This window comes from Schistocerca nitens, chromosome 1 (assembly GCF_023898315.1).
Source record: "Schistocerca nitens isolate TAMUIC-IGC-003100 chromosome 1, iqSchNite1.1, whole genome shotgun sequence".
NCBI classification, from domain to species: domain Eukaryota; kingdom Metazoa; phylum Arthropoda; class Insecta; order Orthoptera; family Acrididae; genus Schistocerca; species Schistocerca nitens.
Window position 1 is genome coordinate 802815408 of NC_064614.1, and position 18076 is coordinate 802833483.

An 18076-nucleotide genomic window follows, 5' to 3' on the forward strand; every position below is an offset into this window, starting at 1 on the left:
TGGCCAGCTTATTGAATCGTTTAATTACAGACACTTTTGATGCATTCAGAAGTGACAGCGGCCTGATGCCGGACTGCATGGGATGTGAGGGTGGGGACACTGGTCTCCTAAGTGCCCGTCGAGCACGTTTGACCACTATAAGAGGGTATCGCAATATTACGCACCAGAAACACATCGTAACTCATTCACGTCTGCGGCTGACATCCGCGGACAAGTAATGGATTCCTTGCAACATTCTGTGTCGTGCCCAGCCATTGGTCTGAGCCTAACAGGAACCGGACTAGGGAATTAAAGTCCCATATGTGGACTGCAGTTAAAACGGCAACACAAACGACTGCGTTTTAGTGGTGCCCTAACCGGAGAGCATGGACTGCTGGTGAAGGGCGTTGCTTTGCGTTCTGCGGTGAATCACTGTTCTCAGCTACCCCGGGTGACCAACGTCAGCGACTCTGTCAGGGAGTAGTGGAGAGCTCATTCTTGCGGTGTTTTGGAGACACACAGCAGTGCAATTGCTGGCTTCATAGTGTGGGGGGGGGGCAACGGTTATTAATTCAGACAACGGCTGCTAGTGATTGATGGAACTCTGAAAGTACAACATTTCATCATGGGCACCCTGCCTCTCATGCACATTATCGTGTTGCCACTTTTAAAGAATACTCGTCCACAAATGGCACGAGCCTCTATGAACAGTCTGAGTGCTGTGGCTGTCAAGATTCCCAGATCTGTCGCCGATAAATCTACGCTGCGAACTCTCACGTCAACTCTGTCCTAGTGCCAGTACTTGGGACATGCAGGACCAGTTACATGAGTTTTGGACGAACTTGCACAGGAGAGGAGGCAACTGCTTTATGACACCTCTCCCAAGCGAAGCAATCTACGTATCCAGAGCAGAGAGGGCGGAACGCCATACTGGAAAGCTGGCTCATAGTGCAAAGTTCATCTAAATGTAATCACTGAAATACATCACATATATTCTCAAACCGTGAAGTTCCACTTCGTTTCCACCTCCCCATCTCAGTACTGCTCAGGCAGTACGAATAAAAGTAATAATAAAAGCTTATTTCTAATCCAAACAAACGTAAAGACTTCTCATCTCATACCAAATCAAAATGTATGACAACTTTGTTGCCAATATGTTAAAAGTGAACAATCTGTCTAGCACGTGTTGACAATGTTCACATGTTTGCTCCTTGCGTAATAAGATCTAAAACTATCTGTAGTCGTCGGGGGTCAATATGTTTAGTAATACGACCATCTGTATCAACACTTACTGCCGAACTGACGTTTAAAAGTAGAAATATTACGAGGGAAGTTTGGAAATTTGTGGTAGGGTTCTATGCGACCAAATTGCTGAGGTCATCGGTCCCTAGGCTTACGTAGTAATTAAACTAACTTACGTTAAAGACAACACACACACTCATGCCCGAGGAAGGACTCGAACCTCCGACGGGGGGAGCTGAGCGAACCGTAACAAGGTGTCTAGGACCACACGGCTACCCCGCGCGGCTATTACGAGGGAGTTCAATAAGTAAGGCAACACATTTTTTTCAGAAAGAAGGTTGGTTTTATCCTGGATTCCAATACGCCATATTATTCAACTGTCTTGTGGCTACAAAACCCTATTTTTTTAACATAATCTCTGTCAGTGCGACTCCCTTACGCCATATTACTGGTACGGCCTGCATGGTACCACTCTACTTGTCGACGTCGGAGCCAACGTGCTACTGCATCAATAACTTGCACGTACCGCTTCCAGTGGAGTGCATCCTTCATTGGGCCAAACAGATGGAAACCAGACGGTGCTAGATCCGGGCTTTAATGTGAATGAGGAAGAACAGTTCAATGAAATTTTGTTAGCTTCCCTCTGGGGCACAGACTTGTGTAAAGGCCTTGCGTTGTCATGGAGAAAGAGAAGTTCGTTTCCGTGGTCACAAACACTTTTAAGTCGTTTCTTTAATTTCCTGAGTGTAGCACAATAGACTTCAGAGGTGATCGTTGCACCATGAGGGAAGATACCAAACAGAATAATCCCTTCAGAGTCCCAAAAGCCCATCGTCGTGACTTTACCAGTTGAGGCGCTACTCCATGGATTGCCGTCTAGGCCCCGTCCAAGTAATAAGCCCATGTTTCAGCGCCTTTGATGATATTCGACAAAAATCGTCACGATGAGCCTCGTAACGCTCAAGCTCTTAATCATTTCCTGTTATTCTGCACACACCTTTGAGTATCCCAACTGGTGAAATAGTGTGTCAGCACCACCAACTGAGAAATCCAGTTGATCAGCAAGGTGTGTGATTGTGATCCGTCGATCATCTCCCTTGAGAGTGTCCGCACGTTCCAACATTGCAGGAGTCACAGCTGTGCGCGGTCGGTCGGCACGCGACATGTCGGACAGATTGCGATCATGACAGATGCCTCCCCCTACGACTCACCAGGCTTTTGTTAGCCAGCTCTCCGTAGACACTTTGCAAGCGCTTTTGAATATCTGCGACGCTCTGGTTTCCCGCCAGAAGAGACTCAATGCTTGAAGTACGCCTCTGTTACAGATGCCATTTTGAAGTCTACGTATTGCGCCGCAGCTTCATGAAACTATAGCGGGTGAAGCAGGTGTGTTCCAAGATGTCCCACAACAAATTCCGCAGTTTTTGACGGAAATTGGCCGAAAAAAAGTGTTGCATTACTTTTTGAATGCCTGTCGAACTTGCAAAAGATCACAATGTGATACTTACTGAACGCCCCTCGTACTTGCAGAAGATCAGATTGGAATACAATCAAATTACGACTAAAATGGTGTCTCCTGCAGAATAACGGTTATTTAGGTATTTATTCAGTATTCAGGTTTGTTTGAAAACAATCAACTTGAGATATTTTGATAGAAAATCACTTTAATCCTCTAAAATGTTTCGCAGTAATGCGGTTATGTTTGCTAGTGGAACGACCTGCTCGTAGAGCTTAACACGTGTCGCGCCAACTTGTGAGACAGAGGCAGATAGCTGCGGATCGAATACGCGCGGCGCGTTAACGGCCGTTGGTGGCACAATGGTTAGTCTGAGCTCAGTTGTAACCAAGTCTTCCTAGCTCGTTATGAAAGTTCTGGGGTGGCCCCAATTCCCGCCTTAGTACATATGACAGAGTAACAGTTAAAATGCAGTAACGTACACAACTAAGTTTAATGGAGAAATCTTATAAGTTGTTAGGATGCGTCGCAGTCTTCTTCGAACTTCCTCAAGTCAGCAGTATAGCGCTGAATAAGATCCCGGTAGAGTGATAGGAACGTCGAGCGGTGAAATAATTATCTGATGAACACGACGAAGGTTTTACCATCAATATACACGGACACGGAAGCGTATACACTCACACTGTACAAACTTTACTCGACTGTCTAATACACTCCTGGAAATTGAAATAAGAACACCGTGAATTCATTGTCCCAGGAAGGGGAAACTTTATTGACACATTCCTGGGGTCAGATACATCACATGATCACACTGACAGAACCACAGGCACATAGACACAGGCAACAGAGCATGCACAATGTCGGCACTAGTACAGTGTATATCCACCTTTCGCAGCAATGCAGGCAGCTATTCTCCCATGGAGACGATCGTAGAGATGCTGGATGTAGTCCTGTGGAACGGCTTGCCATGCCATTTCCACCTGGCGCCTCAGTTGGACCAGCGTTCGTGCTGGACGTGCAGACCGCGTGAGACGACGCTTCATCCAGTCCCAAACATGCTCAATGGGGGACAGATCCGGAGATCTTGCTGGCCAGGGTAGTTGACTTACACCTTCTAGAGCACGTTGGGTGGCACGGGATACATGCGGACGTGCATTGTCCTGTTGGAACAGCAAGTTCCCTTGCCGGTCTAGGAATGGTAGAACGATGGGTTCGATGACGGTTTGGATGTACCGTGCACTATTCAGTGTCCCCTCGACGATCACCAGTGGTGTACGCCCAGTGTAGAAGATCGCTCCCCACACCATGATGCCGGGTGTTGGCCCTGTGTGCCTCGGTCGTATGCAGTCCTGATTGTGGCGCTCACCTGCACGGCGCCAAACACGCATACGACCATCATTGGCACCAAGGCAGAAGCGACTCTCATCGCTGAAGACGACACGTCTCCATTCGTCCCTCCATTCACGCCTGTCGCGACACCACTGGAGGCGGGCTGCACGATGTTGGGGCGTGAGCGGAAGACGGCCTAACGGTGTGCGGGACCGTAGCCCAGCTTCATGGAGACGGTTGCGAATGGTCCTCGCCGATACCCCAGGAGCAACAGTGTCCCTAATTTGCTGGGAAGTGGCGGTGCGGTCCCCTACGGCACTGCGTAGGATCCTACGGTCTTGGCGTGCATCCGTGCGTCGCTGCGGTCCGGTCCCAGGTCGACGTGCACGTGCACCTTCCGCCGACCACTGGCGACAACATCGATGTACTGTGGAGACCTCACGCCCCACGTGTTGAGCAATTCGGCGGTACGTCCACCCGGCCTCCCGCATGCCCACTATACGCCCTCGCTCAAAGTCCGTCAACTGCACATACGGTTCACGTCCACGCTGTCGCGGCATGCTACCAGTGTTAAAGACTGCGATGGAGCTCCGTATGCCACGGCAAACTGGCTGACACTGACGGCGGCGGTGCTCAAATGCTGCGCAGCTAGCGCCATTCGACGGCCAACACCGCGGTTCCTGGTGTGTCCGCTGTGCCGTGCGTGTGATCATTGCTTGTACAGCCCTCTCGCAGTGTCCGGAGCAAGTATGGTGGGTCTGACACACCGGTGTCAATGTGTTCTGTTTTCCATTTCCAGGAGTGTACGTGGCGCACATGACTTCTTTCCCATAGGTCGACTCTGGAAGAGTATCCGATCACAAAGTGAAAATAAATTTGCAAAAGCTTGAAAACATAGGTCCTCTACGACGGGTCTAGGGGTAGGAAAGAGAGAGGGTACAGCATTCATCGATTTCAGAATCACGCTATCGCTCTTTAAAGTGAATGTAATAAATTGCCTTGAGACGTAAAAGCTTCCGTCCACGTATCACTAAGGATTTAGAAATAATCGCTTGCACTTTTTCTCGCACAATATCTCACGAAATATGGATGAAGGGCAACAGGGAGATTCCATTATTCTACATTTCCGGAAAGCGTTTGACACGGTGCGCCACTGTAGAATGTTAAAGAAGCTACAAGTGTGCGGCATAGGTTCTGAGATACGTGAGTGGCGTCTTAAGTACGTTGTCTTCGACGGCGAGTATTCATCAGAGACAAAGGTATGGTTAGGAGCGCTCTTATTCGTGCTAATATTACAAATGCGAAAGTAACTATCTTTGCAACGTTTTCACTACTGAACCGCTCACCCAATTTCGATGAAATTTGACACGGAGATGGCTTCAATATTGAGGAAGAACATAGGCTACCGAATGTGTGCAGTACGAGATATTTGTGAATTACAAGTTGTAGTTCGTCCTTCAAACTTAGTATCTCTCTCTCACTGTCGTTGGCTGTAAGTATATCTCTGTCATCGTTCCCTTTTCTTCTCAATAATTGGTAGTGTACCCTACTGGCACTGTCTCCACCCTCTCACCGTCTCGGCCGGCCGTGGTGGCCGAGCGGTTCTGGCGCTGCAGTCCGGAACCGCGGGACTGCTACGGTCGCAGGTTCGAATCCTGCCTCGGGCATGGGTGTGTGTGATGTCCTTAGGTTAGTTAGGTTTAAGTAGTTCTAAGTTCTAGGGGACTTATGACCTAAGATGTTGAGTCCCATAGTGCTCAGAGCCATTTGAACCTCTCACCGTCTCCGTATCTCCGCTACTCTCTCTCAGCACAGGAAAGTGCGAATACGTTAACGTGCTAAAAGTTTTGGTGAGGAAGGAGGAATGGGAACTGAGACTACTGGTTCCCTGCTTCTCTGTCAGAACGTTTTAAAGAGAAACGTGTTCGCCTTTGCTGTGCTCCGAAAGAAGCATTTTTCCTGTAGTTTCCTTCTTTTCCCTGCTACAGCAGTGTGTGCTGCTTATGTAATCGAATTCTTTAACGCAGTAAATTTTTGGCAGGTTATTATATACACTGTGGCACATATAAATAACAAATAAGTACGAGTAGTGTAAGGTTATCGCAAAATCGTTTGCTTTACATTTTTGTGAATACTTTGCTCATAGATCGAAACTCGTCGAAAACGCCCTCATTATGTTTTGTGCCTTAAAAGGAGTAAAAATATTATTAGAAATATTTCACTGAATTTTTTCAGTTATACATAACTTTTGGCCGTCATTTGAAATTCTTTTCAGACAGGTTAAAATCCTTTTTGGCCCATGATAACATTTTGAGTATGCAGTGACAGTATGCCCGTTCTCCCCGTAGGTTTACAAGTGGTCACTATACCAAGACTATCCAAAACACTTAAACACTTACCTCTACGATCAATAGGACCCGATATATGACCCCTGAAAAATCGCATTTACGCGCTCGGATTTTTGAAACACGAGTAGACGGACCGACTTCATCAATTATGTGTTCTGCGTAATACGATTCAAGGCAATCATTACAATATTTATACAATCCCCAATGGCTTTAAAAAAGAATCGCGCCCCTAAGAGGGTGAAGTAGGAAATGGAACATCTTTTTTACATCAGTGAATATGTGCTAAACATTATTAAATTTGTTGCATGATATACACGTTGTATAATGTATAGTTACTTCAATTATTCAATTTGCACACTGCGTAAATGCGAAATGCGACGCATCGTACATTGTGGTCTTTTGGGAAGGGGGGGGGGGGGGGGCGGAGTACGCATCACGAACTATGTTACCCGAAAAGGTAGACATGTGAGGGCAGTAGACGTTATTGCATGTAAGGCAGCTTTCTTATTCACGATCACTCATAATACAACTAATGCTATTTGAGGGCAGCCGCGGTCAACAGCCATTGCTCTATGTCAGGGGCAGTCAAATGGAAACGAAACAGAAACTGTTTATTATTTCAAAAGTAATAGTCATAGTTGTTAATAGATTTATCACACTGTGAGACAAAACTGTCAACGCCTTCAAGGGGAAAATATTTGCTGTTGCCCATGGAACCATGGTCGCGCCTCGGGTTGCACCTCTTCGTCCGAAGCTTATCGACGGCCACCAAGAACTTTCTTCAGGGATCCAACGACATGGAAATCATATGGGGAGATATCGGGACAGTATGTAGGATGTGGGCGGACCAATGTGTTGCCAAGGATATTTCAAGAAATTTGCTGCAGACGTTTCGCTAGGAATACCTTATTTAGCTGGCCGGCCGAAGTGGCCGTGCGGTTAAAGGCGCTGCAGTCTGGAACCGCAAGACCGCTACGGTCGCAGGTTCGAATCGTGCCTCGGGCATGGATGTTTGTGATGTCCTTAGGTTAGTTAGGTTTAACTAGTTCTAAGTTCTAGGGGACTAATGACCTCAGCAGTTGAGTCCCATAGTGCTCAGAGCCATTTGAACCATTTTTGAACCTTATTTAGCTTCCATACAGTCCCGACCTCTCTGCTCGCGATTTTCATAATTTTGGAACCCTGAACAATTTCGAGCCGTCAATTTGATCGGATGAAAATGTGGACGCCTGGATACAGTCACGGTTCCGCAGGGAACCGCAAACATTCTCCCATTAAGGCACACACAGAGGCATACCGACAATCTTTCTTTCCACGAACAATACGAGACTGGAATAGAAGGGAGAACCGATAGAGGTACTCAAAGTACCCTCCGCAACACACCGTCAGGTGGCTTGCGGAGTATGGATGTAGCTATAGATGTAGATGTAGAACACTATCGAAAAAAATTAGGAAACCGGAAACTGAAGCTGAGTGGAGAACGATACTACTGCAGCCAACGCACCTTTGGCGTAAGGACCACGAACATAAAATAACTGAAATCAGGTCTCGTAGGGAGGCGTACATGCTGTCCCTTTCCCTCTCTCAATTTGCGAGTGGAACAGGAAAGCAAATGGAAATGTCGTGTGACGAGGGCCTCCCGGCGGGTAGACCGTACGCCTGGTGCAAGTCTTTCGATTTGACGCCACTTCGGCGACTTGCGCGTCGATGAGGATGAAATGATGATGATTGGGACAACACAACACCCAGTCCCTGAGCGGAGAAAATCTCCAACCCAGCCGGGAATCGAACCCGGGTCCTTTGAATTGACATTCCGTCACGCTGACCACTCAGCTACCGGGGGCGGACTAGGAAAGCAAATGACAGCGTGATAGAGGGTACCTTCCGCCACACAACGTACTGTGGCTTGCGGGGTGTGTTTGTAGATGTAAGGGGAACAAGATAAAAAGCTCTGTAGCGATTCAAGGGTAGTGTGAAGGTGGTCGAAAGAAGGGACTGTTTAACGCTGTAGAGCGATGTTGGATAACGCTCGCAATAAGGCAGAGCTGTCGGTAGAGATTCAGCTGCAACAGGTAACCAGTAATGCGGCTGTAGACAGCGGCAGCAACAGCTGTCTTGTCGGAAGGAGTGGCCGCTTTTCAGCGCCGTTGTACCCCAAGGACTAATTAGACCGAAGCAATTACGGCAGTGACTGCTCCACCTGACGCTATATCCCAGAGAACTTGCCAGACACTTCCATTGTCTGCGATTTCCAGACACATCCCTCTGTTGCGCACTTTTATCGGGGGTTAGTGCATTTAATGTCACGCGTCAAATGGAAACGAATTGCCTTTGTACCTCCACGCCGCGCCTTGCGTTACACGTGACGTGTGGCCCGTTAACTGAGTTGGAGTCTACGTGAAAAACTGAAATACGTCGCGATAGTTCCCACTGTCCGCTTTGAGAAAGGAAGAGAGGAAGATTTAACGTTCTGTTGTCAGTTGACAACTAGGTCGTTTGGGACGGAGTACAAGCTCGGATTAGGTAAGGAAATCGGCCATGGTCTTGAAAAGAACCGTTCCGGTGCTAGACTTAACCGATTTACGGAATTCACGGAAAATCTTAATGTGGATGGCTGGACGGGGACGAGAACCTAAGCCCTCCCGAAAACGAGTCCGCCGTCAACTTTGAAGGGGATTTCTAGTTACTCTGTATACAGCTACTGTGAGGAGGTAATAATGTAATATGTTAAAATTCAAGTCATCACTACGAAAAGGACCTTGCTCCGTCAGGAAGAAAGTTTTGTGTTCTAGGTGCCGTCGACGACGGCGTGCTTGGAGACACTAACACCAGAAAGGACTGAGGAAGGAAAACTGTCTGGCGCTTTACAAGAGGGACGTCCCAGTATTTTTGTTACGAGATGTAAATAAATCACTGAACACCTTAACTTGGGTGTCTGGGTGGTAATCTGAATTAACATTCTTTAAATGCATCTTCATCTACAAATGTACTCCACAATCCATTGAACAGAGCATGATGGAGGGTACATCGTACCGGTATTAACAGTTTTTTTCCTTTTCCGTTTGCATACAGAACAAGGGGAAAATTATGTCAATATTCCCTATTCTCTCTTAGCTTCTTTTCATGATCCTTACACGACATACGATATGGTGGCACCATATTGGCCGCATATTCTTCTTCAAATACAGGGTAGCTACATTTAGTCAAAATGGTTCAAATGGCTCTGAGCACTATGGGACTTAACATCTATGGCCATCAGTCCCCTAGAACTTAGAACTACTTAAACCTAACTAACCTAAGGACAGCACACAACACCCAGCCATCACGAGGCAGAGAAAATCCCTGACCCCGCCGGGAATCGAACCCGGGAACCCGGGTGTGGGAAGCGAGAACGCTACCGCACGACCACGAGATGCGGGCTACATTTAGTCAACAGCGTTTGGCGGATATTGCGTCGCTTTCTTCCAAGGATTCCCATTTATGTTGTGACCATTTGTGCTACATTACAATACGTGACACACCTTTCTGGTACGATCCTAGCAGTACGTATCTCATTGGAACATTTTTTTAGAATTCACCGTGCCTTGAATGGAAGTCCAAGAATGAAGTGCTCACATTAAAAATGGTGTAAGACAGGGACGGAGTATTTCGCCCCTACGGGTCCATCGAAGAAGCAATGACGGAAACTGAAGAAATATATGAGAGTGCGATTAAAATTCAAGGTGAAAGGAAATGAGTGATATTATCTGATGATGACATTGTTATCCTTTTTGAAAATGAGGAGTAATTACTGGATCTGTAGAATTGAATGAAGTCTAACGAGTACAGAATACGCATTGATGGTAAATTGAGGAAGGACGAGATTAATGAGAAGTAGCGGAAATGAGAATAGCCAGAAAATTATCATTAAAATTGGTGATCGCAAAGTAGACGAAGGGAAGGAATTCTACTGCCTTGTAAGCAAAATAACCCATGACGAGAGGAGCAAGGAGGATATAAAATGCAGACTACCAAAGTCAAAGAGGACATTCCTGGCCAAAAGAAGGTTACTACAAACACATATCTCAATCTGAGGAAGAAATTTCTGAGAATGTATGTTTGGAGCGCGGCACTGTATCGTAGTGAATCATGGAATACCGGAACAGAAGAGACTTCAACCATTTGATAAATGATGTTACAGGAAAATGTTGAAAATTAGGTGGACATATAACATACGGAAGGAGAAGGTTCTTCATAAATCGGCGAAGGAAGGGATAGAGAAGACACTGAGAAGAAGAAGGGACAGAATGACAGAACATCTGTTAAGACCTCAGGGAATGATTTCCATGCTTCTAGAGGGAGTTTGAGGTACACTCAGCAAATAATTGAGGATGTGGGGTCCATGTACCACCCTGAGATCTAGAAGCTGGCACAGAAGAGAAATTCGTGGTGTGCCGCATCACACCTTCCGAAGAGTGATGACAAAAAGTGTCTTGTGTACAATTTCTTTCACAGATGCACTGCACTTTTCCAAACTTCTTCAAAGTAATCCAAGCCTTATATTCGCCTTCCCTAATATTGTTTTCACATGTGAGTCACATTTCAAATCCCTTTTAGTATTACCGCTAAGTACGTACACAAGACGTTCAACGATGATATGAAAATCGGATACTACTGCGTTTTTTCTCATTTTTAATGGAATACTCTTACGTTTATCAAAAATTTAAAGAGGGATGTTATTTATTACATGATGTGGAAATTTAATCCAACTTTTTTACAATTCCTTACGACCGTCCGCCAACGATACATTTCCGTAAACAACAGTATCTTCAGCTAACTATCTTGCAGTGCTCCTGACACTGTGAAGTAATTCGTTCGGGTATACTGAAAAGTTTAGAGATCCCAGGACGCTGTGCTATGGCATATCCGATTTTTATTTAGTTTCTGTGGAGTATTCGCTGTCCACTATAACGTACATATTGGAGGTGGCGAAAAATAACTTGCCTGACTGCCAGTTATATTAACTGCCAATAGTGAATGGCGCCACTTCGCTTTCGCATTTGCATCATTTGAGATATGACCACAGACAAATGAGCGGAGAGACGATCCATCTATAAGAAATACTACAGCTGACGGAAATAACTGTTGGCGCGCCCTCCTGTTTATCGAAATGTGTAATTTGCTATTGTGTTATCTAACGACGTAGAGCGACCGCGAGGTATTCATGCGTCTTCGGAAATAATCGTCAGTAGACGAGTAGAAGCTATTTTTCTGTGGCAGATACCTTTCGCTTACAGTTCTTTTTCTCTGCGAGTTAAGAGCTACCACTACGCACTACCTGTAAGACTGTCACTTTGTCTTGGACTCCAGTAGGACGTAGTAGACGATGACATTTCCGGTGAGGATACACATCGGAATGAGACAGGTATTTTCGTACTTCTGCAGAAAGAATCAGGGCCCGTCAAGGAGTTTACAGACTTTCCAAGCAACTTTATTATATTGTCTCCTTTTCTTGTAGTTAGGGAACTGGTGTCACAGAAGTAACGACATCTGAGGTGTTTAAATTTTGACTGGCGGAAAAAAATCTCAACATCAAGAAGGAGTTGTGCAACATAAACGGAAGATGGTAGGCGTGTTTCTGTATCTGAAAGATGATGTCCATTCAGATTTCACGCCAGTCATATAATAGAGCCGCTAGTAGCGGTAGGATGCAAATCAGTTTAGCTTTAAATGAACGCTGCACCGGTCGTGAGCGTTAGTTTACTTTGGGAAAGGCCGTGGTGAGTTGATGTTAGTCAAGAAGGCCTTTAAGCGACAAAGACGCTATTATCAACACCGCACTGAGTCTCAATGAGATCGTGTTATAGGGCTACGAGAAGCTGGATGTTCCTTCTGCGAGACTGTAGAAAGACTTGGCACGAATGTGGCCACTGTACGTGATTGCTGGCAGCGGTGGTCGCGAGAATGTGTGGTCGCGGACCAAACTGTTCGGTCATAGGTCCCTTGTTCCTATAAAAGAAGTCCACAAAGGAAAGCATAAAACAAACAAGACTTGCGGCACAGAATCAGGAGGAAAGAAGAACCACAAGAACAAGAGAAGGGGAAAAAAGCACTACAATGGACAAAATAGGACAAGAAAACCACAGAGAGAGGTAAGAAACAGAAATAAGGTGTTAAAACAAGAGAGCAGATGACCGTGGCTGATCACGAGAATAAAACAGGGTAAGCCAGCCCCTCCGCAACACATTAAAACCTCCAGCGCAAAACTAGTAGGATAGAGAACACAGGGTGACAAAAGACACGTGCGAATGCTTAGAACGACAAAACCCACCTTCGCGTATAAAGCGTAAAACTAAATCAGCCGATGAGGGGTTGTCAGCTAAAATTAACGGTAACGAGTCTGGTAACAGGAGATTACGTCCCAAGGCAACCAATGTAGGATAGCGTAACAGAGTGTGGGCCACCATCAACTGGCCGCCGCACCGACACTGAGGCTGGTCTTCACAGCACAGGAGATAGCTGTGGGTCACCCAAGCGTGGAGGATGCGGAGCCGGCACAGAATCACAGAGGCACTGAGAGAGGACTTCCACATATTCGTAGCCTCCTTTATGCCACGCAGTTTGTTGTGCATAGTGACGTTATTAAATTCCGTACCCAAAGCCGAAAAACCTTGCGGCGTAATGCCGAACGCAGGTCAGTTTCGGATATGCCGATCTCCAAGCGGTTTCCGCGTAGCCTGCTTGGCCAACCTGTCACCAAGTTAATTGCCTGCAATTACGACATACACCCATCACTTAAAGACCGGATTGTTCCAGGGCATAGACGGACTCCTGGATGGTCCCCGCCAAAGGTTGGCGAGGGTAAGACTGGTCGATAACTTTTAGGCTGCTCAAGGAGTCACTACAGACAAGGAACGACTCGCCAAAGCACAAATGGATATGCTCAAGAGCACGAGATTTGGCCACCAGCTCGCCAGTGAAAACACTGCTGCCATCTGGCAAGGGGTGCTGTTGAATATGTCATCTGTGGGCATAGGCGAAGCCAACGTGACCATCACCCATTGAGCGGTCGGTATAAACTACTTCAGAGCCCCGGGACGCGTCAAGAATCGAGAGGAAGTGACAGCAGAGAGCCTCGGGAGGAACTGAGTCCTTAGGGCCATACAACAGGTCCAGAGGAAGCTGCGGCCTAGGTATACACCATGGAGGTGTATGCAAATGGATCCAGAGGAGAGATGGTAAACTAAATGGCTCGAGTTCACATAAAAGGGATAGGATGTGAATCCCTGACCTGGGCCGCCGATGTGGGAGATGAACCGCCATGGTTTGGAAAAGCAGACGGTAACTTGGATACTCAAGAGAGCCACAAATGTATGTGACATAACTGGCGAGCGGTTGCGCATGCCTGATCTGCAATGGAAGGACACCAGCCACACCAGTGTGCTGATCACCGGACTCGTCCTAAGAGCTCCCGTCGCTAGTCGAACGCCACAGTGGTGCCCTGCGTCTATTAACCACACGCTAAGTGCGCCGCCGAACCACAGTCCAGACTCCCATAGTCAAGACGATATTGAACAAGGGCTCTGTAGAGCCTCAGCAGTGTAGCGCGATCTGCACCCCAGTTGGTGTTGCTCAGGCAGAGGAGGGCACTGACGCGCTGCCAGCACTTCCACTTAACTTGACGAAGATGAGGGAGCCAAGTAAACCTTGCGTCGCAAACCAGTCCTAAGATGCGATATGTCTCCACTACAGTGAGTGGATCATCATGAAGGTAAAGTTCTCGTTCTGGACGAGTGGTGCGACGCTGACAGAAGTGCCTCATGCATGACTTCGTGGCTGAAAACTGGAAGCCGTGGGCTAGTGCATATGACTGCGCTGTGTTGATGGCTCCCATAGACGCCGCTCAGCAACACCAGTACTGGAGGAACAGTAGGAAATTAAAAAGTCGTCTGCATACAGAGAAGGTGAGATGGACGGCCCCACAGCTGCTGCTAGGCCGTTAATGGCCACTAAAAATAGACAGATAATTTGGAGCCCTGCAAGACCCCCTTGTCGTGGATATGGGTTGAACTAGAGGCACCAGCCTGGACACGGAAAGTAGGGAGCGACAGGAAGTTTTGGACAAACATTGGGAGTGGGTCCCGGAGAGCCTGCTTATACAATTTGGCAAGGATATGATGCCGCCAGGTCGTGCAGTAAGTAATTTTGAAATAAAAAAAAAGCAGGCAGGTGTGTCTGGGAAAGGCTATTCAGATGGCACACGCAAGGGACACTAGATTATCAGCAGTAGAGCGACTATGGCGAAAACCGCCCTGGCATGGGGCCAGGAGGCTCCGTGACTCCAGGAGCCAACACAACCACCAACTCTCCATACATTTTAGCAGCTTACAAAGAACGTTGGTGAGGCTGATGGGCCGACAGTTATCCATGTCAAGCAAGTTTTTACCTGGTTTCAGTACTGAAACGATGGTGCTCTCCCACCATTGCGACAGAAATACGCCATCGCACCAGATGTGGTTGACGATGTCGAGGATATGTCGCTGGTAGTTCGACGAGAGATGTTTTATCATCCGAGTGTGGATCCGATGTGGCCCAGGAGCTGCATCAGGACAATGTGCAAGGGCGCTGAGGACATTCCACTCAGTAAATGGAGCGTTATATGGTTCACTGTGGCATGTGGTGAACGAGAGAAGTTTCCTTTCCATCCACCGTTTTAGAGAACGAAAGGCTGGGGGGGGGGGGGGGTACTTCTCTGACGCAGAGGCTTGAGCATAGCGCGCAGCAAAGTGCTCGGCGAATGCGTTTGCGTTGGTAGATAACACTCCATTGATACTAATGCCAGGGACACCTGTTTGCGTCTCGTACCTTAAGACACGTTTGATCTTCAATTTAGACTTGTGAGGACGACGTATGGTACCCAATGGTCGAGACATACCTCTCCCAAAACTCCTGTTGCCGTCTTTTTATGAGCTGGCTAATACGAGCACGGACCCGTTTAAAAGTTAATTAGGTGCTCCAGGGAAGGGTGCCGTTTATGGCGCTGTAGAGCCCGCCTACGCTCTTTAATGGCCTCAACGATTTCCGGCGACCACCAAGGTACTATCTTACGCTGGTGGCGCCCTAAGGAAATAGGAGTGAGTTTTTCGCCGCACAAACGTTTGTTCTGGTGACTAGCTCAACCACCACATCATTGTTACCGTGTAGGGGAGATTTAACGTTTAAAGCCTATGTGTAGGCGTCCAGGGGAATGAAGCAGAGAGAGTGAAACGAAGATGGGGACGTGGTCATTTCCCCACAAGTCATCGTGGGCTCTCCAGTGGACAGAAGGGAGAAGTCTTGGGGCTGCAGAGTGATATATCAATGGCTACGTAATCACCATGAGCCACACTGAAATGTGTAGGGGCCCAGTATTTAAGAAGTAGAGCCCAAAAGGGGTTATGGGACTTAAAATCTCCCAAAAGTAGGAGAGGTTTAGGGAGTTGATGAATCAGTGCAGCCAATATGTTCACGGGTGCTGCACCAACTGGAGGAAGATATGCATTGCAGATCGTTATTTCTTGTGTTGTCCATATCCTGACAGTCACAGCTTCAAAAGGAGTGTGAAGGGGCACAGGTTCACTACATACCGAATGTAGGCCATAGACGCAAACTCCACCTGACACTCTATTATATTCGCTAAAGTTTTTGTGATAACGCAAAGGGCATGGGTCCACATTGCTGGGGACCTGGTTTCGTGGAGGGCAATGCAGAAAGCAGGTGTAAAGCTTAACAGTTGTCATAGGTCAGCCAGATGGTGGAAGAAACCGACGCAATTCCACTGGAGGATGGCGCCATCATGAGGCATTAAGTTCTCAAGGAGTACCTCTGCATTTGATATCCATTGTGTCAGAGGGTCCGATGAGATCTAGGTCCTTAGAACACGCTAGAATTCCACCTCATCCTCAGATGCAGGGCTTGTAGGTATTGTTGGTGTGTGTGCAGCCGCAGTTTCTTTGTACTTGGGGGTCTTCTTCTTTTTAGATTTCTCTCGCTGCGCCTAGGGTTTCTCTGGCAGGGAGGGCTGCACTAATTCAGTCTCAGGAGCTGATGAGGATTGTGAAACCCTATGAACAGCCACCTGTGGGCGCTTTAGCCACAGGTGGGTGTGGTCTTCCCCACTGTTAGGAACCTGGTATGGGAGTGACCCAAGGGACTCCTTCCTAACGAGAGGAGCCAAAGAAGACTGACGCTTCTCTGGCTGAGAAATAGGGACTGATGTCCCCAATGGTGGAAGTGGGGAGCATTGCTCCCAAAGTAGGTAGTGTGGCAGCAACTGGGTAGGAGTGGCCCCTACCATCAAGAGGGCAGTTGTAACCGACTGTAAATGGTGGAACGGATGAGGCTGGAACCATTGTCGTAGCGGTGGCATAAGGGGATGTTATACACACAGGATGTAACCTTTCAAATCTCCTCTTAGCCTCAGTGCAGGCCAGTCGGCCCAGGACCTTCTATTTCATGATTTATCTCTCTTTCTGTAGAATCCTGCAGTCCGGTGAACAAGGGGAATGTTGCTCGCCGCAGTTGGCACAGATGGGAGGCGGGACACTTGGAGTATTGGGAAGTGATGGATGTCCACAATCGCGACATATGACGCTGGAAGTACAGTGGGATGACATATGCCCTAACTTCCAGCAGAACCGCTTTGGGCGAGGGATATATGGCTTTACATCACAGTGGTATACCATCACCATAAGCTTTTTGAGTAATGTATTAGTCTCAAAGGCCAAGATGAAGGAGCTGGTGACCACCTAATTATCCTTTGGAACCCTATGGATGCAGCAGGCAAAATTAACACCTCATCGCTCTAAACTGGTGCGCAGCTCGTCATTTGATTGCAAAAAAAGTTCCCTGCGGAATATAATACTCTGGACCATATTTAAGCTCGTATTGAGCAAACAAACATCCCCCAGTTTGTCACAGAGGAGTAATGCCCATGACTGGACAGAGGATGCTGTTTTTATCAAGAATGATCCAGATCGTATTTTGAACAATCCATCCACCCCCGAAACTTGTCCTCTAAATGTTTCACAAAACTGAGGCTTCATCGACAGAAAGGATTCCCCATCAGCTCTCGTACATACATGGTACTGGGGCGAATAAGGTTGACTTCCACCTTTAGCCTGGTATTCCTCTCATGGTCTGGCCAGAGCAGGGGGTGGGGGAGGGGTCGGGGAACGATTTGGGGTCATACCTCTTTGCATTAAATTGAGACCTCGAATGCTTAGCGACTGCTGGTGTTTGACCACCAGCAAGAGATAATGTCGTTTGATTCATGGCACGTCATCTGCCCTTATGCCACCCACTCTGACCAGGGCCCTCCCCATGGGCGCCACCCAGCCTCAACAAAGGCCGTCTGGCAGGATGTCCACTGCCAGGAGTTCTGATGCCACATATAGATGGGCATTCACTCCTTGGTACACGTGGGGAGTTAACAGCGCAGGCATCAGCAGAGCGATCCCTGTGTAGTCAGGGGGCTATAACCAACAGGGGTATATGGCGACCGCACACAATGGGATGGCTGCCGTACTGGATATGAGGCGCAAACAGGACCATGATCATCTTCGATGCAGGAAACGACACCGCACTGTGGATGAATGAAAACGCACCAAGAAGGTGTCGTCCACACCCAACAGTTGGAGAATGAGAGGAACTGCAAATCCGCAGCGGTAAAGTATGCTACAGATCTCAGAGCACGAGAGATATG